General features: G+C 36.5%; 1 protein-coding gene across 1 annotated transcript in view; it reads right to left on the bottom strand.

Annotated features, from left to right (window-relative positions):
• LOC6033666 overlaps nucleotides 1–21,823 on the bottom strand; it is an 80,925-nt gene extending 59,102 nt beyond the window's left edge. Inside the window, exon 1 of the mRNA XM_038248286.1 lies at nucleotides 20,790–21,823. The gene's annotated coding sequence lies outside the window, so the exon portion shown is untranslated. The remainder of the gene's footprint in view (nucleotides 1–20,789) is intronic.
• Nucleotides 21,824–25,140: the final 3,317 nt, after the last annotated feature.

The raw sequence follows: 25,140 nt of genomic DNA on the forward strand, positions 1-25,140 counted from the left end.
AGTACATAAAAATATTTATGTTGGGCTAAATATTGAGAAAAATCTATTTTTTTTTTTCAAAGAAACTCAAATAAATTCCAAGTATTTCGCCAGTATTACAAAATTCAAAGCGATGACCTATACTTTTATCGATGGGAAATGTTCAGAAATATTCTAAAATCAATTTGTAGTACTTTGAAAAATATTTTAGTACATATAAATATTTATTTTGGGCTAAATATTAAGAAAAATCTATTTTTTTCATAGAAACTCAAATATATTCCAAGTATTTCACTAGTATTACAAAATTCAAAGCGATGACCTATACTATTTATGGATGGAAAATGTTCAGAAATATTCTAGAATCAATTTGTAGTACTTTAAAAAATATTTTAGTACATAAAAATATTTATTATGGGCTAAATATTGAGAAAAATCTATTTTTTCAAAGAAACTCAAATATATTCCAAGTATTTCGCCAATATCTCAAAATTCAAAGCGATGACCTATACTTTTTATGGATGGAAAATGTTCAGAAATATTCTAGAATCAATTTGTAGTACCTTGAAAAATATTTTAGTACATACATAAAAATATTTATTTTGGGCTAAATATTGAGAAAAATCTATTTTTTTTTTCAAAGAAACTCAAATATTATCCAAGTATTTATCCAATATATCAAAATTCAAAGCGATGACCTATACTTTTTATGGATGGAAAATATTCAGAAATATTCTAGAATCAATTTGTAGTACTTTGAAAAATATTTCAGTACATAAAAATATTTATTTTGGGCTAAATATTGAGAAAAATCTATTTTTTTCAAAGAAACTCAAATATATTCCAAGTATTTCGCCAGTATTACAAAATTCAAAGCGATGACCTATACTTTTATCGATGGAAAATGTTCAGAAATATTCTAGAATCAATTTGTAGTACTTTGAAAAATATTTTAGTACATAAAAATATTTATTTTGGGCTAAATATTGAGAAAAATCCATTTTTTTCAAAGAAACTCAAATACATTCCAAGTATTTCGCCAGTATTACAAAATTCAAAGCGATGACCTATACTTTTATCGATGGAAAATGTTCAGAAATATTCTAGAATCAATTTGCAGTACTTAAAAAAATGTTTTAGTACAATCACATTTTTCCAAAATCAATTCAAATCAAATTGCTCGCTCAACAGCATTGCCTTGGCGTTCTCGATTGTGAGATTCCTACTCGAAACTAGGTGTTCGAAGGCTTGATTGTTGAGGCAATTGCAAACCTCTTTTTACATCCAAGCTTCCATCTATCCCGGGATTAGAACTGATGATCTTTGGATTGTGAGTCCAACTGCTGACCAGCGACTCCATCGAGAAAGGACCCAGGGAAACGACTTCTGGATTGAGCTAACGACCTACCCTCTAAGTTAGACCGGGGCCAACATTTACTTCCCCGTCCGACGGAAGGCGTGATCAGACAAATCTCGTCTCGAAAAATGCCACCGGAACCTTTTGGGATCGAAACCAGGCCGCCTGAACGAGAGGCAACCAGCTATACCCCTTCACCACCGGTCCTGGCTTTTTCAAGTATTTTTCCAATATCTCAATATCTCAATATTACAAAAAACTTACCAGAAATTCAACAGAAGTTTGATTTTTTTAGAAATAGATGAAAATGGCCTGTAATGTTTCAATTTCATAACAATTACAGAGATTTAGAAAAGGTTGCCAAAATTGCACAGAATTTTACATCTAAAAATTACTATTGATTTTTCTTCAAGTTTGAGCAATACATTTGTTGAAAAAAAAAAATTTTTGGCAAGGTAACGCAAATACCTTGCCAAAAATTTTTTTTTTTCAACAAATGTGTTGCTCAAACAATATTTATTTGTCTCAGAAAAATATATTTGGACATTCTTACATGCTCTTTTCAAATAGAATTGCTATATAACATTTTTTTCCTATAATCTTACACTTTTTATTGACTGAATTATCATTGAGGTCATTGATTTAAATTTTGAGTTAGGCCGTTGCAAATATTTTTAAATTTAAAGCTATGGTATGAACATTTGAATAAAAAAAAAAATGTTTTAAAATGCATCTTCAACTTGCCCAGTTGTTTTGCAATCATTAGTTTTCAAAATATCAAATTTTTGAGGAAAAAATCGCAAAAAAAAAATTTGTTGCGGTACTATTCGTCAAAAGTTGATTGATTCAAATTAATTTTGAACATTTTTAATTGAAAAACAAGTATAGGTCATCGCTTTGAATTTTGAGATATTGGCGAAATACTTGGAATATATTTGAGTTTCTTTGAAAAAAATAGATTTTTCTCAATATTTAGCCCAAAATAAATATTTTATGTACTAAAATATTTTTCAAAGTACTACAAATTGATTCTAGAATATTTCTGAACATTTTCCATCCATAAAAAGTATAGGTCATCGCTTTGAATTTTGAGATATTGGCGAAATACTTGGAATATATTTGAGTTTCTTTGAAAAAAATAGATTTTTCACAATATTTAGCCCAAAATAAATATTTTTATGTACTAAAATATTTTTCAAAGTACTACAAATTGATTCTAGAATATTTCTGAACATTTTCCATCGATAAAAGTATAGGTCATCGCTTTGAATTTTGTAATACTGGCGAAATACTTGGAATATATTTGAGTTTCTTTGAAAAAAATAGATTTTTCTCAATATTTAGCCCAAAATAAATATTTTTATGTACAAAAATATTTTTCAAAGTACTACAAATTGATTCTAGAATATTTCTGAACATTTACCATCCATAAAAAGTATAGGTCATCGCTTTGAATTTCGAGATATTGGCGAAATACTTGGAATATATTTGAGTTTCTTTGAAAAAAAATAATAGATTTTTCTCAATATTTAGCCCAAAATAAATATTTTTATGTACTCAAATATTTTTTAAAGTACTACAAATTGATTCTAGGATATTTCTGAACATTCTCCATCGATAAAAAGTATAGGTCATCGCTTTGAATTTCGAGATTTTTGCCTTTCAAGGTAAAAATCAGCTTTTTCAATATTTTCAAAATATGGTGATGGCGCGCTATAGTTTTTACTAAAAAACGGCAATATATTTTGGTCAAAAGTTATAACAATGTTCTAGACATATGTTGCCCACATCCCAACGAACATTTTGGTGTATAAAAAAGTATAGGTCATCGCGATAAATTTTGAAATACCCCAGAATTTTGAAAAACTATTTTACTAAAAAGCACCGATGGAGAAGAAAAACTCACTTTTTTTGAAAAATGAACCCGTAGTTAGAAAGCTGAGAAAATTCTCGAAATCGTGATGTATTTGGATTTTTAAAAACGATAATATAACAAATATGAAAAATGATAAACCACGCGCGCGTCAGTCACGAGACGGGGGCCTTTTAAACAAAAAAAAAAATAGAGTGCCCCTGTCGGGATTCTGGACTGGAGCCACGGATGAACTGATAAAAGAGCATATGATTGCGCTGAACTGTATATAAGGATTTTTGATTTCAATATTAATCTTAGTACGCAAATCGGGCTAAGTCACATATTGCAACAATGCAACCAATAAGTTTTCAATATGTTTCGAGTCATCGGGACTGGCAACACCAGCCAGCAACAGTCAAGTGTTCGGAGCTCTTCAAACTTTTCGATTTTTTTCGCCGTAATTTACCGTGATTACCCGCGAGTTTGCTGCTCCAGCATGCCAAGGGCCGGCCGTGGCCGTGGCAGTTCGAGTGCGGCCTCGAAAAACCCGCGAAGCTCATCTACCGGCAGAGTGCAGAAAGGTAAACACACCAACGCCGCATCGACCGCCATCGCGCACGGGAGCGTGCCCAGTGACGTCACCGATCCATCGTTTTTACACGTGTCATACCGTCCACGTGAGTCCCCTGTACGGACGAGACAATCGACCCGGGCATCCGGAAGCACTTCCGGCCAGCAGCAGCAGCAGCCGTCCACAAGCACCACGACGTTCCCACCAGCAACGAATTTGAGATGCTGAGTGGAGATGAAAACAACACCGCCAGTGACAGCAGCAGTGCTAGCGACGACGATGACGATGATGAACTTGCGCGCAAGCAAGAAAAGAAGAAAAATGTAACTCTCCGAAGGAACGACGTCCACCTCCAATTTTTATTTTGGATACGCTGGCAGACGATGTTGACGAGTTGCTTGAGGGCCTCAATATTGTCTGAAAATAGGTAAAACGTCAGTGCAAGTTATTACACATAACAAACTGAATTTCGACATGGTGGTGAAGAAGTTGAAGTTGCGAAACTTCAAGTTTTTACATTTGACCCTGCAGAGAAGGTTCCAGTGAAGATCGTCCTTCAGGGATATCCGGACCGCCCGATCTCCGACCTGGAAGAACACCTATCGGGCATCAAGGTTAAGCCTCGAGAGATTAAGGTGCTCTCAAAGACGATAACGGTAACAGGTACGTACACATTGTACCTCCTGTACTTCGATCGTGGGTCCGTCAAAATCCAGGACCTTCGGCGGATCAAAGCACTGGACGGATTCTTTGTGACGTGGCGATTCTACATGAAGAATCCCGCCGACGCAGCCCAATGCCACCGCTGTCAAAAGTTCGGACACGGTTCAAGAAACTGCAATCTTCCGCCCCGGTGCGTAAAGTGCGGTGAGACCCACTTCACCGAAAGGTGCAATCTTCCGCGGAAAGACCAGCTGGGGGAAAACGCCCAGCAGCACAAAGCGCGCGTCAAGTGCGTGAACTGTGGTGGAAACCACACGGCGAATTTCCGTGGCTGTGCCGCGTGGAAAAAGTACCTCGAGGAGCAGGACAAGAAGAAGAAAGCGCCAGCGTCCCGCCAACCTCCGAAGACTTTGAGCTCGAACGCTGCAGCAGCTGGCGGCGGAGCGGTTCCATCGACCAAACCAGCGTTCCCTCCCGGTTGGGGAGGTTCGTACGCTAGAGTAGCCGCTTCTGGCGTCGGTACTCCCCCGGGACAAGCTGATGTTACTGGTGATGATCTCTTCACGCTTCCTGAGTTTTTCGCCCTTGCTGGAGAGATGCTCACGCGCTTTCGTGCCTGCCGAAACAAGGCAGAACAATTCCAAGCTCTCAGTGAGCTGATGATGAAGTACATCTACAACGGATAAGCTGCCTTGTGCAGCGAAGTTTTCGACGTCAACAGACAATACAAACTGTGATTTAGTTTTAAGCTTTTCCTATTTCTATCCTTTTCCTTAGCAAATCTCGAAGGTTTTTTTTTATTTTTCCTTCTCTTGCCAAATCCATTGTTAGAATATCCAATTACATCTAAATGAATTATAGTGTAAACCATAGTTGAAAGGAACTCCAAAACTCTATTAGGTTATAAGAAACACTAAATTGTAAATTGATTATTTACTAATAAACACTAATTGAATTGAATTGATATGTTTCGGGTACAAAACGAAATGGATTGATTCAAAGTTGTTTTCAATTCGAAAGGTTTGCAACATTGCAAAGTATTGTTGCTAAAATGTCATTTTTATGTTTCTACAGCAAAACAAAACAAAAACTGGACTTAGTCAAATTTATCATGTTGCCAAATGCTACTTGAGATGTGCACTAATTTAAAAAAAAATAATAACTGCGACTTTTTACAAAAAAAAAGTTACATAAAATGACTATAACTTGAAAACGTTGCACTTTACAAGTTCTTTTTGATTGTAAATTCAGTTTTACATCGAAAAATGAAGTTAAAAAGTTTTTGCGACCAGTATTTCGATGTTTTGAAAAAATCAGTATTGATTCAAAAATCAAAGATTTTTTGTCAGTTCTGGAAATTTCTGAAAATTTTGCATTTGATGTTCCCTAAAACATATCAGAAAACAAAAAAATCGTTATCGTGCATATTTATTTTTTCAATGTAGTCCTTTCCATGTCTACAACTTTGCCGAAGACATCAAACCGATCAATTTTTTTTTTCAAAAAATACAGATTTATGAATTTTTATATATCATTTTTTAATGGACAACTGCCAAATTTGTATAGAAAACTATATGGACGAACTAATGATGCAAAATGGCTTCTTTGGGCTCACCGAAGGCACCAAATAAATTTCAGCTGGATTAAAAGTTACAAAATTTTAAGTTAAGAAAATAAGACCAATTTCGTAGAGAATTATTTTTTTGGGACTTAAAAAAGACATCTTAGGAGCCAGTACGTAACGATGTTTAATTTGGATAATCAAAGACGAATTTTTGAGAAAAAGCTCTAAAATAGACAAAAAATATTCATTTCTTAAGTACAGCTTCACAAAGAATTTGTATCAACTAAAATGAATTTATCTAAGTGTCACTTTAGCTAGATTTCATAATTTTAAATTATTTTTATTAGAAATATCAGCAAATTTTGAAAGGTTTAAATTTTTAACATCTTCAGTAGACAGTAACAAATAAGCTAGCTAGTCAAACAAAGAAAAAACCATTTTCATCTTTTCCAATATTTTGTGAGGAAATTAATTGCCCGATTTTCTAAGTTCCAGAGAGAAAATTATAGGACATTTTCTCAGTTGTTCAGAAATATTTTGTTGCTTTTATTACAAAATGATTTTTAAGGTGAAACAAACCTAGTTAAAAAAAACTTTGCTCCAAAAAATATTAGCAAAATCGGCCAACATTTACCCATAAAAACATTTTTTTACGGTTTGATCTGCACAGTGCGCTACCAAATATTCCCAAAAGTGAGATTTGCATTGGAAATTTAATGCTCTACCACAGTTTATTCAACAAATAGCAATGATGATTTTTTCAGCACAGCAAAAATAGATACAAGTACAGTTAAACCTCGCATGCACCTCATGTGGGGGTTTCTTATGCGAAGCACGCATATGCGAGGTACAGGGCTTATGGGATTTTGGCTATATGGGAGACATGGGCTATATTTTTATAAAAAACTAACTTAATCCACCTATGTGGTTGATGCCTTCCTCACTTTTTACCAACAATGGATAATATGAGTGGTTTGGACACAATTTTTCAGCTATTTTTTTAGGTCCAGAAAAATAAGTACACAGATATAACTTAAGTTGTCATAACTCGAGACAGGGTGGCCAGATTTTCAATTATGTAGACTCTTTGGAAAGGTCTCTTGATTACCTAACCAACGATGGGTCGGATGATGGATCCGGACATAGTTTACATACATTTAAGTGAGATCCGTCTTCAGAAAAGTACATAATTGTCACTTAAGTGGCCATATCTCGATACAGGGTTGCCAGATCTTCAATGTTTTGGACTCGTTGGAAAGGTCTTTTGATAACCTAATCAACGTTGGGTCGGATGATGGACCCGGATATAGTTTACATACATTTAAGTGAGATCCGGCTTCAAAAAAGTACATCAATATCACTTAAGGGGCCATATCTCGAGACAGGGTTGCCAAATCTTCAATGTTTTGTACTCGTTGGAAAGGTCTTTTGATAACCTAACAAACGATGGGTCGGATAGTGGAGCCGGACATAGTTTACATACATTTAAGTGAGATCCGGCTACAAAAAAGTACATCAATATCACTTAAGTGGCCATATCTCGAGACAGGGTTGCCAGATCTTCAATGTTTTAGACTCGTTGGAAAGGTCTTTTGATAACCTAACCAACGATGGGTCGGATAGTGGAGCCGGACATAGTTTACATACATTTAAGTGAGATCCGGCTTCAAAAAAGTACATCAATATCACTTAAGAGGCCATATCTCGAGACAGGGTTGCCAGATCTTCAATGTTTTAGACTCGTTGGAAAGGTCTTTTGATAACCTAACCAACGATGGGACGGATGATGGATCCGGACATAGTTTACATACATTTAAGTGAGATCCGGCTTCAGAAAAGTACATAATTGTCACTTAAGTGGCCATATCTTGAGACAGGGTTGCCAGATCTTCAATGTTTTGGACTCATTGGAAAGGTCTTTTGATAAGTTAACCAACAATAGGTCGGATGGTGGATCCGGACATAGTTTACATACATTTAAGTGAGATCCGGCTTCAAAAAAGTACATCAATATCACTTAAGAGGCCATATCTCGAGACAGGATTGCCAGATCTTCAATGTTTTGTACTCGTTGGAAAGGTCTTTTGATAACCTAACAAACGATGGGTCGGATAGTGGAGCCGGACATAGTTTACATACATTTAAGTGAGATCCGGCTTCAAAAAAGTACATCAATATCACTTAAGAGGCCATATCTCGAGACAGGGTTGCCAGATCTTCAATGTTTTGTACTCGTTGGAAAGGTCTTTTGATAACCTAACAAACGATGGGTCGGATAGTGGAGCCGGACATAGTTTACATACATTTAAGTGAGATCCGGCTTCAAAAAAGTACATCAATATCACTTAAGAGGCCATATCTCGAGACAGGGTTGCCAGATCTTCAATGTTTTAGACTCGTTGGAAAGGTCTTTTGATAACCTAACCAACGATGGGTCGGATGATGGATCCGGACATAGTTTACATACATTTAAGTGAGATCCGGCTTCAGAAAAGTACATAATTGTCACTTAAGTGGCCATATCTTGAGACAGGGTTGCCAGATCTTCAATGTTTTGGACTCATTGGAAAGGTCTTTTGATAAGTTAACCAACAATAGGTCGGATGGTGGATCCGGACATAGTTTACATACATTTAAGTGAGATCCGGCTTCAAAAAAGTACATCAATATCACTTAAGTGGCCATATCTCGAGACAGGATTGCCAGATCTTCAATGTTTTGTACTCGTTGGAAAGGTCTTTTGATAACCTAACAAACGATGGGTCGGATAGTGGAGCCGGACATAGTTTACATACATTTAAGTGAGATCCGGCTTCAAAAAAGTACATCAATATCACTTAAGAGGCCATATCTCGAGACAGGGTTGCCAGATCTTCAATGTTTTGTACTCGTTGGAAAGGTCTTTTGATAACCTAACAAACGATGGGTCGGATAGTGGAGCCGGACATAGTTTACATACATTTAAGTGAGATCCGGCTTCAGAAAAGTACATAATTGTCACTTAAGTGGCCATATCTTGAGACAGGGTTGCCAGATCTTCAATGTTTTGGACTCATTGGAAAGGTCTTTTGATAAGTTAACCAACAATAGGTCGGATGGTGGATCCGGACATAGTTTACATACATTTAAGTGAGATCCGGCTTCAAAAAAGTACATCAATATCACTTAAGTGGCCATATCTCGAGACAGGATTGCCAGATCTTCAATGTTTTGTACTCGTTGGAAAGGTCTTTTGATAACCTAACAAACGATGGGTCGGATAGTGGAGCCGGACATAGTTTACATACATTTAAGTGAGATCCGGCTTCAAAAAAGTACATCAATATCACTTAAGAGGCCATATCTCGAGACAGGGTTGCCAGATCTTCAATGTTTTAGACTCATTGGAAAGGTCTTTTGATAACCTAACCAACGATGGGTCGGATGATGGATCCGGACATAGTTTACATACATTTAAGTGAGATCCGGCTTCAGAAAAGTACATAATTGTCACTTAAGTGGCCATATCTTGAGACAGGGTTGCCAGATCTTCAATGTTTTGGACTCATTGGAAAGGTCTTTTGATAAGTTAACCAACAATAGGTCGGATGGTGGATCCGGACATAGTTTACATACATTTAAGTGAGATCCGGCTTCAAAAAAGTACATCAATATCACTTAAGTGGCCATATCTCGAGACAGGATTGCCAGATCTTCAATGTTTTGTACTCGTTGGAAAGGTCTTTTGATAACCTAACAAACGATGGGTCGGATAGTGGAGCCGGACATAGTTTACATACATTTAAGTGAGATCCGGCTTCAAAAAAGTACATCAATATCACTTAAGAGGCCATATCTCGAGACAGGGTTGCCAGATCTTCAATGTTTTGTACTCGTTGGAAAGGTCTTTTGATAACCTAACAAACGATGGGTCGGATAGTGGAGCCGGACATAGTTTACATACATTTAAGTGAGATCCGGCTTCAAAAAAGTACATCAATATCACTTAAGAGGCCATATCTCGAGACAGGGTTGCCAGATCTTCAATGTTTTAGACTCGTTGGAAAGGTCTTTTGATAACCTAACCAACGATGGGTCGGATGATGGATCCGGACATAGTTTACATACATTTAAGTGAGATCCGGCTTCAGAAAAGTACATAATTGTCACTTAAGTGGCCATATCTTGAGACAGGGTTGCCAGATCTTCAATGTTTTGGACTCATTGGAAAGGTCTTTTGATAAGTTAACCAACAATAGGTCGGATGGTGGATCCGGACATAGTTTACATACATTTAAGTGAGATCCGGCTTCAAAAAAGTACATCAATATCACTTAAGTGGCCATATCTCGAGACAGGATTGCCAGATCTTCAATGTTTTAGACTCGTTGGAAAGGTCTTTTGATAACCTAACCAACGATGGGTCGGATAGTGGAGCCGGACATAGTTTACATACATTTAAGTGAGATCCGGCTTCAAAAAAGTACATCAATATCACTTAAGAGGCCATATCTCGAGACAGGGTTGCCAGATCTTCAATGTTTTGTACTCGTTGGAAAGGTCTTTTGATAACCTAACCAACGATGGGTCGGATGATGGATCCGGACATAGTTTACATACATTTAAGTGAGATCCGGCTTCAGAAAAGTACATAATTGTCACTTAAGTGGCCATATCTTGAGACAGGGTTGCCAGATCTTCAATGTTTTGGACTCATTGGAAAGGTCTTTTGATAAGTTAACCAACAATAGGTCGGATGGTGGATCCGGACATAGTTTACATACATTTAAGTGAGATCCGGCTTCAAAAAAGTACATCAATATCACTTAAGTGGCCATATCTCGAGACAGGATTGCCAGATCTTCAATGTTTTAGACTCGTTGGAAAGGTCTCTTGATAACCTAACCAACGATGTGTCGGATAGTGGAGCCGGACATAGTTTACATACATTTAAGTGAGATCCGGCTTCAAAAAAGTACATCAATATCACTTAAGGGGCCATATCTCGAGACAGGGTTGCCAGATCTTCAATGTTTTGGACTCGTTGGAAAGGTATTTTGATAACCTAACCAACGATGGGTCGGATGATGGACCCGGACATAGTTTACATACATTTAAGTGAGATCCAAATATATGTGAAAACACATTTTTATACATAACTTTTGAACTACTTATCGAAACTTCAATCTGTATAAAACTCGATCTATGGGACCCTAAACCAAGTCGAATGCAACAAGTTTGGGTCAAATCGGTTCAGCCAGTGCCGAGAAACATGAGCTAGTTTGTTGGTCACATACATACATACACACACACATACACACACACATACACACACACATACACACACACATACACACAGACATTTGTTCAGTTTTTGATTCTGAGTCGATATGTATACATGAAGGTGGGTCTACGACGTTTTTATACGAAGTTCATTTTTAGAGCAGGATTATAGCCTTACCTCAGTGAGGAAGGCAAAATCAACTAAACTATACAAATTTATAGTGTTTTGGAATCTTTATGAAGTCAGCTATACAGCTACACCAAATTTACACGGTTTACGGTGTTCTAGATCATCCGAAACTTCGTCAAGTTAAGGCCTATGTGTTCAACGCCGTACAAGTATGAGGTAGGCGATTTGACTGTGGTTTTTGACCACAGATCATATCCAGATAGCCTCAGGGAGGTTCAGGGACTAGTCTACCGATATGTGGTGATGTTCTGGGTATTCTGTAGTGTCCCGGGAGGTACGTCCGATGGGTCTACCGACGTAACACGGCAGAGGTCGGTAGTTTTAGACCTCAGATCATATCCGGATAGCCTCAGGGAGGTTCAGGGACTAGTCTACCGGTATGTGATGATGTTCTGGGTCTTCTGTAGAGTCCCGGGAGGTACGACCGATGGGTCTACCGCCTTAACAAGGCAGAGGTCGATGGTTTTTGACCTTAGATCATATCCAGATAGACTCAGGGAGGTTCAGGGACTAGTCTACCGATATGTGGAGATGTTCTGGGTCTCCTATAGAGCCCCGAGAGTTACGACCGACGGGTCTACCGCCGTAACAAAGCAGAGGTCGATGGTTTTTGACTTTAGATCATATCCAGATAACCTCAGGGTGGTTCAGGGACTAGTCTACCGACTTCTGGGAATGTGCTGGGTCTTCTGTAAAGTCCCGGGAGCTACGGTCAATGGGTCTACCACCGTAAAAAGGCAGAGGTCGGTGGATTTTGACCTCAGATCATATCCAGATAGTCTCAGGAAGGTTCAGGGACTAGTCTACCGATGCGTAATATTCATTGTTTGGCCCTTTTAAAATGTTAGTCTTGATTTATTTATTTTCAAAATATTTTTTTCGAAAAGATCGGAAAATTTTACGAATGTTTCATGTATTAACATTGAAAATCGGACCATTAGTTGCTGAGATATCGACATTAGAAAATGGTGGGTTATTTTGGTGAGACTTAGAAAACTTCAATTTTCGTGTTTCTTTTTCTTAAAGCGGCTGTATCTCAGCAACCCGAGGTCCAATCTTCAATGTCTCTTAGACAATTTTATAGCAAATTTTCTGAACTTTTCAAAAAAAATATTTTTAGAAATGGTCGCTCATGGTCACTATTTTTAAAAATCGAAAAACTGCACATATTTTGCTAAAATCAAACTTTCGGTGGCTATATCTTGAAAACGAAGCCCTTTATCAAAAAAATTGTAGAGTAGTTTTCGATTGCAAATTCAATTTTGCATTAAAAAATAACTTAAAATTTGTTTTTGCATGAAATTTTGATTTTTTTTCCAAAAATCACTATTTTTCAAAAATTCATAACTTGGCGGCAGATTTTTTGACCATGTTTCTCGATAGCTCAAAAGTTGCGGATTTTAGTCCCCTAAAACATATCAAAAAATCTCGAAAATCAAAAAACACGTATTTTGGGAAATTGAGTTTTAGTGAAAATAAAGTTGATAAAAAAATCTGCAAATTTTTTTTCCGTGTACCTATTTTTTTCTCAATTGTCCTCAACAATACCTACAACTTTGCCGAAGACACCAAATTGATCAGAAAATTCACTCAAAAGTTACAGCTGTTTGAATATTTACATACCATTTTTGTATGGACAGCAGCCAAAATTGTATGGAGACTTGTATGGGTGAACCAATGACATAAAATAGCTTATTTGGTCACAGGGAAGGCCCCCACAAAGTTTGAGCCAAATCAAAAAATACAAATAAAATCCATTTCCGGTTTTGGTAGAGAATTTCTCATATGCAAAGTTGCATATGCGAGGCGCTCTTATACGAGGTTTAACTGTACTGTAATTTTTAACACTCAAATGAGTGCTTTTATCAACTTTTCAGAGCAGTTTTTTTTATGATGATATGAAGGCATTTTTCAAAACTGAATTGTAATAAAATATTTTTATAAAAAGAAAAAAAAAACAAGTTTCTTTAATTTAAACTTCCAACTCATCACCATTTTGAGCTGCTTGCTTGCTTGCTTGCTTAAAAAAAGGCTCAAAATGAGAGGGGTTGTTAGGTCTCAACGGCATGAGATATCGAAAAATGGATTAAAATCCCATAAGGACAAAGTATTAAATTTTACTTTGATTTAATTGCTGCCCTGATTTCAAACAAAAGAGCAAACAGCAAGCATTCACACATTCCCATCCAATAGCCGAAAACCTTTTGCTACAAAAATAATGTCAGTAATTTGGAAATGACTTTTTCAATAAAACCACGAATTAATGCAAAAAGGCAGACGCGCGCACACAATCATCAATTACCAAAATGAACGATAATCACCGGCGAAGCCGGCAGCGCAACCAGCCTAATTATCGCATAACCCTTTCGAAATGGCAATAATTTTTCAATTTATCACCAAATCGCGCGACTTTTTTTTCTTTCGGTGGGAAAATCCTCAAACCGATCGTGGCGAAGAAGCAACCGCGGATGATTGCTCGTGAGAAATCGATATGAGATAATTGATAAATGATTCCTCGTTAGTGAGTGTGCGATCGCACGCGGTTGAGAAGCATATCGATTGCGATTTGCGGTCCAATTTCACAAGATCTTGACCGACTTTTTTTTGTCTAAATTTATCGAATGTTGAGAAAAAAATAACGATTTTGACCCACCACCAGGCTGAAGAAGAGAGTTCAACGGAGGCCACTTTCACGCGCCGCGCAAAAGGCCACAGCTGCTAATACGAGCTGCTAATGTGGCCGCTTAAACGTTACCGAACGAGAGAGGTTCGATTTTATGCGGAATATCTGCTAAATGATGCAACGCCTTAATTTGAATGAGGGGTTGCCTGCGGTGGGTTGAAAGTTGCACGGAGAGTTCATCGGAGATGCGGTAAACTGTTGGTATTTTGGGGCCAGAAGTGGGCTACTTTTGGGCACTGGGTGTAATAACACTTATTATGACCCTACTTGAAATGAGGAAACTAAATGCAGCATTTAAGGGCACTAATGGTGGCACCATTTATGAGAAGAGTTTGATTTTGTATATTTTTTGGCTCCATTTTTTGGGTAGCGTATATAATAACATATTGGATTAAATTGAACTTAACCAAGCTTATTCGGGATTATAGGTAATTATTTCACCATATATTTAAAAAAAACTTGAGCTTTGAACAACCAGGGCTAGTCAGAGTCTGAGTCGGAGCCAGAGTTGGTTCTTTTTGTAAAGCTATAAAATTATAAAATTATTCTGAACTTGATTATTTATAATAGTATTTATCGTACAACAAATAATAATAAAAGTATAATGTAAGAAAATCAACAACTGGCATAGCTGTATTATGCAGTGTAGTTTACATCTCTTGCGTGTACACAAATTAGTTCCATCGAAAATTCCACCATCAGATAACGCGAACAAACCAATCTTTTCCGGTTCCACCTCGATACCCACTTCGTAACACCTGGTGACCAAATCAGTAGTTCACCCAAATTAGTGTTATTGGCACACAGAAAAATCTCCCCCCCTTTTTCGCCTTCGTTTAGCATCATTATCTGACCTGCTGTCTGTGGTACTGCCAGTGGAACAATGCAATTTTCCGCCCACTACAGTAGCATAACACTGCAAAACCCACCCGCAACCTGCTGAAACGTTCAATATCGCACATTTTGGGTTGGGTATAGACCTCCCACCTTAAACGAACAGAGCCTCTCTGGTCATGCTAATGGTTGCACAATTTGGCGGGCCGCCACGGACGCAGTGGTTTTTCGTACGGCGGCACACTTTTCCTCCGGAGATTACCCCGAAAGTGCTGATCGATTGGGTGGTGTGCACGTGCGCTGGAGTCTTTTCCGATGGATTTGCGCCACTTTCAATGATTTTGGGTGGTAGTGAATTATGGAAACCAAATGAACCGCAGCGGAGATGATTTTGTTTTACTTTCGATGAAACGGGAGCAGTGATTTCCCGAGCGTGACACGTTTTTAAATGTGTTGTTGTTTTTGTTGTCAAACTTGACATTGGCCTAAACAATAAAGTTATATAGTTTAAAAATCCCGGAATTTTCCTTAAACCGGGAATTTAGGAAATCCCGACATTATTTTATTTTTGTCCCGGGAATTCCCGAAATTGAAAAAAAAATCAATCTTTGATCTAGAGCGTCAAATTTCTCGGGGTTACAAAATTTCCGGGAAACGGGAAATTTTTAACCAATTTCCCGGGAATTCCCGGGAAATTTTAAGTTTATTGAACATTGTTCTAATCTTGGCTCTGAATAATGTTGTGCAACAAAATCATATAGGACAGCGACTTTAATGGTCCAAATAAGTGTGAAGATCAATTGTCCACTGAGAATTTTGGCTCGAGCCTCAACTCGATTCAGGCTCAACCTCGAGCCAGATCGACTCGAGGCTCGAACCAAAATTCTCAGTGGATGATAGCTTGACGTCAATTGACTGCATGTAAAAAATCATACAACAACAATTAAATGAATAATTTTTCGAATTTTATAAGCTCAAATTGTAAATAAAATAATATCAATTATTCTTTTAAAAGTAATGGAGCAACTTTCTACGAAATCGGCCGATTTCGTCCATATTTATTTTTTGTATTTTTTGATTTGACTCAAACTTTATGGGGGCCTTTCCTATGACCACCCATACACTGCCCATAATTGAAAATTCGACTATTATGCCAAATCAACACAGCAAAAAAACCGATGGTAAAATCGCATGCAAAAGCATGCACATCACCTTCGTCAAAATAAACTCTTAATATTACACACTGCATGTACAATTTTTGCAACACACATAAAAAAGTTGCAACCGACGGGATTCAAACCCAGCACCAACAGTAAGGACTGGCGCCTTAGCCCACTCGGCCATCAGACCGATGTAAAGCTGCATGGATAAACGCATATATGAGCTTGACATTTCAGTCAAGTAGGTTTCCCATACTAATGGGCTACATATTTCAGAGTGTAAAACCACACAAAATTGCATAAAATAATGCAATGTTTATTTTACACCCAGGCCTTTTACACGCAGCTGGATTACTACGTTTTTAGCTGTGAAGTATTCCGAGAAAAACGCGTTTTAGTGTTTGTCACAAAATCTCTGTCAAGGCAATTTCCCAGTGGCATATTAGCCAGAGTGGCATATTAGCCGTTTGGTTTTTCGCATCGGCAGCCAAGTCTAAACACTATTTCAGTGAAATTCAAGTTCCAGAAGATGCGTTGGAACATCCTCTACCACCTGGTGCTAATATCTCGTTTTGGCCAAAAGTGGATATTAGCCGTTTTTTCAATGGTGGGCAGTACAAGTCTCCATACAATTTTGGCTGCTGTCCTTACAAAAATGGTATGTAAATATTCAAACAGCTGTAACTTTTGAGTGAATTTTCTGATCAGGTATTGTTGAGGACTTCTGAGAAAAAATAGGTACACGAAAAAAAATTGCAGATTTTTTATCAACATTTTTTTTAACTAAAACTCAATTTCCCAAAATACGTATTTTTTGATTTTCGAGATTTTTTGATATGTTTTAGGGGACAAAAATCCGCAATTTTTGAGCCATAGAGAAACATGGTCAAAAAATCTGCCGCCGAGATATGATTTTTTGAAAAAATAGTGATTTTTGGAAAAAATTGAAGTTTCATGCAAAAACAAGTTTGACATTACTTTTTAATGCAAAATTGAATTTGCAATCGAAAAGTACTTTACAGATTTTGTGATAAAGGGCTCCGTTTTCAAGATATAGCCACCGAAAGTTTGATTTTAGCGAAATATTTGCAGTTTTTCAATTTTTAAAAATAGTGACCATGAGTGACCATTTCTACAAATATTTTTTTTGAAAAGTTCAAATTTAACCTGTTTATAAACGACGTGTGCGAAGTCATCAAGTCGGAGAAAGTTATGTTTGCCGATGATTTGAAGTTTTATCGAGAAGTCTACAACACCAAAGACTGCGCAGAACTCCAAGATGACCTAAGTGCAATGATCGAGTGGTGCAGCGCAAACGGAATGCAGGTCAACGCTAGCAAATGCAAGGTCCTGTCATTTTATCGTGGAAACTCTCCCATCCTCTATCGTTACCTTTCCGACGGGAAGGAGCTGGAACGTGTCGAGTCGATTAAGGATCTCGGCATTGTAGTCGACAAGAAGCTGACTTTCAAGGAACATCTCTCGGCGACAGTAGCGAAGGCAAGGACTACATTGGGATTTATTTCTCGGAACACCCAGGAGTTCAAGGATTTTCAAGCGATCAAGTGTTTGTACTTGACCCTAGTCCGCAGCATACTAGAGTATGGCGTACAAATTTGGGCCCCCAGGCTGATTGGAGATGCAAACTTGTACGAAAGAGTGCAAAGAACCGCAACGAGGATGATTATCCGCAAACTTCCTCCAACCACCCAGTGAGACAGGCTCACTACGAGGAGAGACTCCAATTTCTGAGGATGGAAAAGCTCTCTTTGCGAGTTTCATTCCTCAGGCGTCTTTTCTTATTCGACGTAGTGAACGGAAACTCGGACTGCCAGGCACTAATAGCTTTGCTTCCGCCGCAAGCTCCAGAGAGAAATCGGAGAGGTGATGTTCTCTTTAGAATCCCGAACGATGGCTGGAGAAGTTATTTTAACCCTTTTTATGAATGTTGTAAATGTTTTAATTCTGTCTGTGTCAAATTTACCAACGGAATGTCCAAACTAAGCTTTAAAAGTTGAATTAAGGGTATAGATTAAATTCAGTCTGTGGATATTTTTGTATCAAAGACGGTGTGACTAAATAAATAAATAAATAAATAATTTGCTATAAAACTGTCTAAGAGGCATTGAAGATTGAACCTCGGGTTGCTGAGATAGAGCCGCTTTAAGAAAAAGGAACACGAAAATTGAAGTTTTCTAAATCTCACCAAAACAACCCACCATTTTCTAATGACGATATCTCAGCAATTAATGGTCCGATTTTCAATGTTAATATATGAAACATTCGTGAAATTTTCCGATCTTTTCGGAAAAAATATTTTGAAATTTTTTAAATCAAGACTTACATTTTAAAAGGGCCAAATATTATTATATTTTAAAAAAACAGAAAAATTGAAAATTTCTAAGTCTCAACCAAACAACCCCTTGTTTTCCAATGTCGATATCTCAGCAACTGATGGTCCGATTAACAATGTTTATTAAACATTCGTGAAATTTTTCGATCTTTTAGAAAACAATATTTTCAAAAAAATTAAATCTAGACTAACATTTCAAAAGGGCGTAATATTGAATGATTGGCATTTTTTTATTGAGCTAATTCTATGATTGTAAGCTTGAAAAACATAACAAATTTAATGAAAACGTAGATTTTATGAACGCCCTAAGACCAACTATCTATCATTTTTAAATGGATTATACTTCGAAACAAATGATTAAGATTTAAATATCAATTCGGTCATAACCAAATGTAATTCAAAAATCAAAATTTAAATTTTGAGAACTACTGAATATTATTTTGTAAAACATCAGCCAATGTTTTTTTTGTGATGCAAAAACTCAAAGAACTACCTGTTTCTGAAGACCATTAAATTTGATTCCAAGGAATTGGTCATGATTGAAATAAACACAATTTCACACAAATATATTAAAATTACTATAACCGTCTTTTAATAGCCTGCCTGTTAAAAAATATGCAAAACAATACTTTGAATTTAAGAAATAAATGCTCTCAAAATGTATATTAGAAGGGATTAGCAAGGATGTGAAAATCTTGTTGTATCGTTAAGCAATCAAAAAATGCTCCCTTCATATTTAATGAGTTTTAGGGGCAAGTTACAAACCACGTTGGTCGGGACCCGTGGTGTAGGGGTAAGCGTGGTTGGTTGCCTCTCATCGGATTTGTTTTGTATGAAAATTGTCCACGAGGGAGGGATGGCGGGTAAGGATGGGGGGGGGGGGCTGATTCTCAAAAAAGTGTCCACAGAAAAAATAAAATATTTCTTACACAATCATCTAAAAAAACGTTACAATTTTCTATAAGAAAAAAAAAAGATTTCAAAAGCTATTTGTGCATTCCTTATTTTCCATTTTTTAAACTATCCAAAACTTAAAAAAAACTTTATTTGAATTTAACAAAACGATGTGCTTTTTTTTAATCACTTGATGGTGGCTATTTAGAATTTAATTTTTGTTGGACTTTAACTATTTTAAAATAAAGGTCTACTTGCAACCATTATTTCTACGCTTTTTTTGCTTCGAAATTATTTTTTAAGGGATTACTGTCCAGACTCGATTATCCGAAGCCCTCTAAAATTTTCACTTTGGATAATCGAATCCTCGGATAATTGAATCATGAAAAAAATATTTTTTTCGTTGTCTTATTTTGATTGTCAAACTTAAGTACTACAACCCATAAACTGCTCTAAAATGATTTTTATTTTTTAAATTAAAGGATCTCAAATTGCGGTGCTGAAATATTGAAAAATGCATTTGTTAATTTAACACATTCAGGCCTGAATTTTCAAAAACATATTTTTTTAGTCAATGATGAGAAAATGATTTTGAGGACCATACGAAAACTATTAGCTACGTTAGAAAATTTAGATTTTTGGGTCATTTATGACCGACCCATCAGTCCTGAAATGGTTAAAAGGTAATCAAATATTAAAATTTTACTAAAATTATGTCGCAGGACTCGAATTTGATGTTGAAAAAAGAAAAAAAAATCGAAAAAAATGTTTTGGTCATGATTTCATTATCCGAAATCCCAAACAAACCTTCGGATAATCGAAACTTCGGATAATCCATTCTGGACTGTATTCATTGAATTACCAAAAAATCGTCATCAATTAAATGTTGAAAAATCGGCATATAGAGCATGACCTTAAATTATCTTTAGAAGAGTTATTTACTACTCGTTAAATTTCTCCACAAATCTTGAGAAACAATTATATCCACCCCCTCCCCCTTCAAAATTCCACGGAGTTTGTGGATGGCTCCTAAAAGCGTGAATCACGTTTTTTTCTAATTCATTATGAAATTCTACATTTGATATTTGAATATCTTCTTAAACTAACCTAAAAAAAACTCTCAAAAACTTTTTCTAAAGGTCTCATAAGCATAGAAAACCCATGACGCAGAGTAACTTTTGTAAATGTACTCTTAAGTCTTTACAGCATGTTAACATTTAATAAATTAATTGTTCAGAAGCATTCAGAAAGTTTTTATACAAATTTACAATATGTCAGTAATGTTTTATTTTTCCATTAAAAACCAGTAGAGCAAATGTTGAAACAATTTACTATACACGATAATTACAACTCCCCTATCATATCATTATGCTCACACTCAGGTGCACCCTCAAAACAAAGCCCCAACTCAGAAGCGCACTCACCTTGAACTACATCATCCGCTGTAGCACCTGACGAGAGAGGTCGCAATATCCGATCTCGCAATCCTCGATCACCGACAACGACTTAAACAAAAAAAATAACCCAAAAGTCACTGATACATCCGTCCGTCCGTCCGTCAATTCATCTCCGTGTGAGCAAACAACGTTCGGCGCAATTCTTTTGTGTTTCGCGCTACTGCTATTGCTTCTTTACTTTTTCACCTGTGTTGTACGTGTGTTTGTGAGTGTGGACACAATGCATACGGCCAGACACCTTCTTTAATAATGTTTCACCTCCGGCTTCTTCTTCAGCTTTGTCTTCTTTTAATCGCGCCAATGACTGACTGACTGACTGTTATTTGACTGGTTGTGTAATCCGATAAAGACTTCTTCTGCTTCGGCATTCAAGATCAATCGTGCACTGTGCCGAACATCAGCTCTTCTGTACCTTGCTGTTATTACTCTGTTATTATTATTGTTGGTGTGCTATTTCCACTGCTAAGCCCCTTTGAAACACCACTCTCGGGCAGTCATGCCCGACGTCGGTCGTTATTCTGCACTTTATGGAATTTTCACGATGTTTGAAACGCGTGAGAAAAACCGCGTTGATCAGCCGCATCAAATTGTAGAGCCAGTTTAAATCACTTCAGAAATTAAAGTGTTTGTTTATGTAACTCTGATGAGTCTTCGCTCTTCTTCACCAACAAACAAACACCACTTTTCCACACAGTTTGATCGAATCAACAAATAAACACTAAATTGCCTCAAAAGCCAATTTCGATTGGTTCTGGCTCAACAGATCCACAACAGCTGGACAACGATTGAACCCAAATCCATAAATCTTCTCAAACTACAATTCCTCCTCATCAACGTTCTTCCTTCGATTTTCACCGCTTCAACGCTCACGCTAGCACTAATTCAGCACTAAAAAACTGTTATTGTTTTTCACCCGTTTAGGGCTCACAGTCGTTCCGAAGCACCGTCGCGAATAGCGAACACACCCAAGAGAAAGCCGATCCGATCCGTCTCCGTCCAGCGCTGGCGAAAGACTGAAGGCGAGGCCCGGCCCGAAGAGATAAAGCTCTGTGGCTTGACTTGGCTGGGTTGTGCCGCCTCCGGTTGGATGCCACCCGAGAGAAGCGGGTCGAGATGGAGTTTGTTGTGGGATATTGAAGAGTGGCACAGTAGAAACGGATGAATTTAAAATAATAAAATTTAAAAAATTACAGCAACATTTTCTCCATCCCATATCGACGCAGATTAAAGCATATTTAACGTTTTTAGACGCACTTGAAAAAAAATGTTTTAAAAATAAAAGATTTTGTAGATGTGGCCACCCTACCAACGATTGCTGCCTAGTTTTGGGTAGGGTGGTCCAAATCCGGGTACCCAGGGTTCTGTCTTTTGAAATCAAAAATTCACCCATCAATAGGCTAAATTTCAAATTAGTGCTTGATCTTGCCATGGGAACTTATCCCTTTACGGATCAAACGTTGAAAAAATTACAATAAAATGACTTAATCTGAGATGCTAAATAAAATTTGAAACAGAAAAGTAAATAACGATATCGTGTACTGTTTTCATGTTATAGCCAGCAAAAGATTGTTTTTCGGTAATAACGTTATGGCCTACCTGCAATCACTTTACATTTTTTTTCGAAATGATCGGACAATTTCATACAAAAACTATTTTAATTTGATTTCCAAAACATTTTTGTCCATATATTCTCCAATAATTTTAAATTAAATTCTTTCTGGGTTAAAAAAAAGCTGATAAAGCTTGATTTCTGACCGATTAGCCCATATTATGACCGCAAAGGATTTAAAAGGGATTTTATATTTGTTTTAACTTAACTTCGTGGCCCTTCTTGACAAGAAGCATCTTACTTGACAGCTTGTTCCAAGGGAACCTAGATGAAATGTTGTCTAGTGAATTTATTTTATACACTTAAATAAAAAAAAGGTCAGCATCGGATTTTAATAATGTTTTTACCGTTGTAAATAAAAATCTACATACTGATAAAGAAAGCTGCAGTTCAAGATACAAAATAAAAGCCCCATTGCAAAAAAAATGCCTTGCACAGAAAAAACATGGTAATTTTACCTCTGGAAATGTGAAATTTTACCACTTTTTTTTTTTTTTTTTTTTATCTTTATTCAAATTTCTTTTCCATGTACATTCATTCAGTTAAAATATTATTGAGTGTCCAATCACAAACGATGACTTTTCACCTCAATTTTAAATACTAGCAACTTTCATTTATTCATGAAATATTGTAGCTTTCGCTATTCAGTGATTTCAAATGTAGGAGGTCCTACATGTACAAAAGGGAAAAGGGATACCTTAAAACTAACTTATAAACTATATAAAGAACGAATCAATGCAGCTGAAGACTGCAATGATTTTTGTCGAAATGCATCAATTATCTTATTGGACATAACATCCAAAGTGTCAACTTCGGCTAATTGATGAAGTTCACTGGTGCTGAACCAGGGAGGAAGTTTCAGAATCATTTTCAGAATTTTGTTCTGAATCCTCTGAAGTTTTTTCTTCCTGGTTAAGCAACAGCTTGTCCAGATCGGCACAGCATAAAGCATGGCAGGTCTGAAAATTTGTTTATAAATTAACAGTTTATTCTTGAGACAAAGTCTAGAATTCCTGTTTATAAGTGGATACAAACATTTAATATATTTGTTACATTTAACCTGGATACTTTCAATGTGATCCTTGTAAGTAAGGTTTTGTCAAAACCAAGTCCAAGATATTTCACTTGATCCTCCCACTTTAAATTTACCTCATTCATCTTTATAATGTGATGACTTTTGGTTTAAGAAAATCAGCCCTTGGTTTGTGAGGGAAAATAATAAGTTGAGTTTTTGCAGCATTTGGAGTAATTTTCCATTCTTTCAAATAAGAATTGAAAATATCCAAGCTTTTTTGTAATCTTCTTGTGATGACACGAAGGCTTCTGCCTTTGGCGGAGATGCTTGTGTCATCAGCAAAAAGTGATTTCTGACATCCTGGGGGCAAATCAGGCAAGTCAGAAGTAAAAATATTGTATAAAATTGGACCCAAAATGCTTCCTTGAGGGACGCCAGCACGTACAGGTAGTTGATCAGATTTGCTATTCTGATAACATACCTGCAGAGTACGATCCGTCAAATAATTTTGAATAATTTTCACGATATAAATCGGAAAATTAAACCTTTTCAATTTCGCAATCAAACCTTTATGCCAAACACTGTCAAATGCTTTTTCTATGTCAAGAAGAGCAGCGCCAGTAGAATAGCCCTCAGATTTGTTGCTTCGAATCAAATTTGAAACTCTCAACAACTGATGAGTAGTTGAATGCCCAAGGCGAAATCCAAACTGCTCATCAGCGAAAATTGAATTTTCATTAATGTGCGTCATCATTCTATTAAGAATTATTCTTTCGAATAATTTACTAATAGATGAAAGCAAACTAATGGGCCGATAGCTTGAGGCTTCAGCAGGATTTTTATCCGGTTTCAAAATCGGAATTACTTTGGCATTTTTCCAACTACTGGGAAAATATGCCAAATCAAAACATTTGTTGAAAATTTTGACCAAGCAACTTAAAGTTGCTTCTGGTAATTTTTAATTAAAATGTAAAAATGCCATCCTCACCAGGGGCTTTCATATTTTTAAATTTTTGATAATAGATTTTATTTCATTCAGATCCGTATTAAAAACTTCATCTGATGAAAATTCTTGTTCAACAATATTCTGAAATTCTATTGAAATTTGATTTTCAATAGGACTCAAAACATTCAAGTTGAAATTATGAGCACTCTCAAACTGCTGAGCAAGTTTTTGAGCTTTTTCCCCATTAGTTAATAGAATATTATCACCATCTTTTAAAGAAGGGATGGGTTTTGAGGTTTCTTAAGAACCTTTGAAAGTTTCCAAAAGGTTTGGAATAAGGTTTAATTTGTTCGACATCTCTTGCGAACTTTTCATTTCGCAGGAGAGTGAATCTGTGGTCAATAACCTTTTGCAAATCTTTTGAATTCGCTTCAGTGCAGGATCACGAGAACGTTGATACTGTCTTCGGCGAACATTTTTCAGACGAATCAGAAGCTGAAGATCGTCATCAATAATGGGAGAATCAAATTTGACTTGGACTTTAGGAATAGCAATATTCCTAGCATCCAAAATTGCATTAGTTAAAGATTCCAAGGCTGAATCAATATCAGCTTTGGTTTCTAAAACAAAATCATGATTTAAATTATTCTCAATATGATGCTGATACCTGTCCCAATTAGCTTTGTGGTAATTAAACACAGAACTATTGGGTCTGGTAACTGCTTCATGAGAAAGTGAAAAAGTTACT

Source organism: Culex quinquefasciatus, chromosome 1, assembly GCF_015732765.1.
Source record: "Culex quinquefasciatus strain JHB chromosome 1, VPISU_Cqui_1.0_pri_paternal, whole genome shotgun sequence".
Classification (NCBI taxonomy): Eukaryota; Metazoa; Arthropoda; class Insecta; order Diptera; family Culicidae; genus Culex; species Culex quinquefasciatus.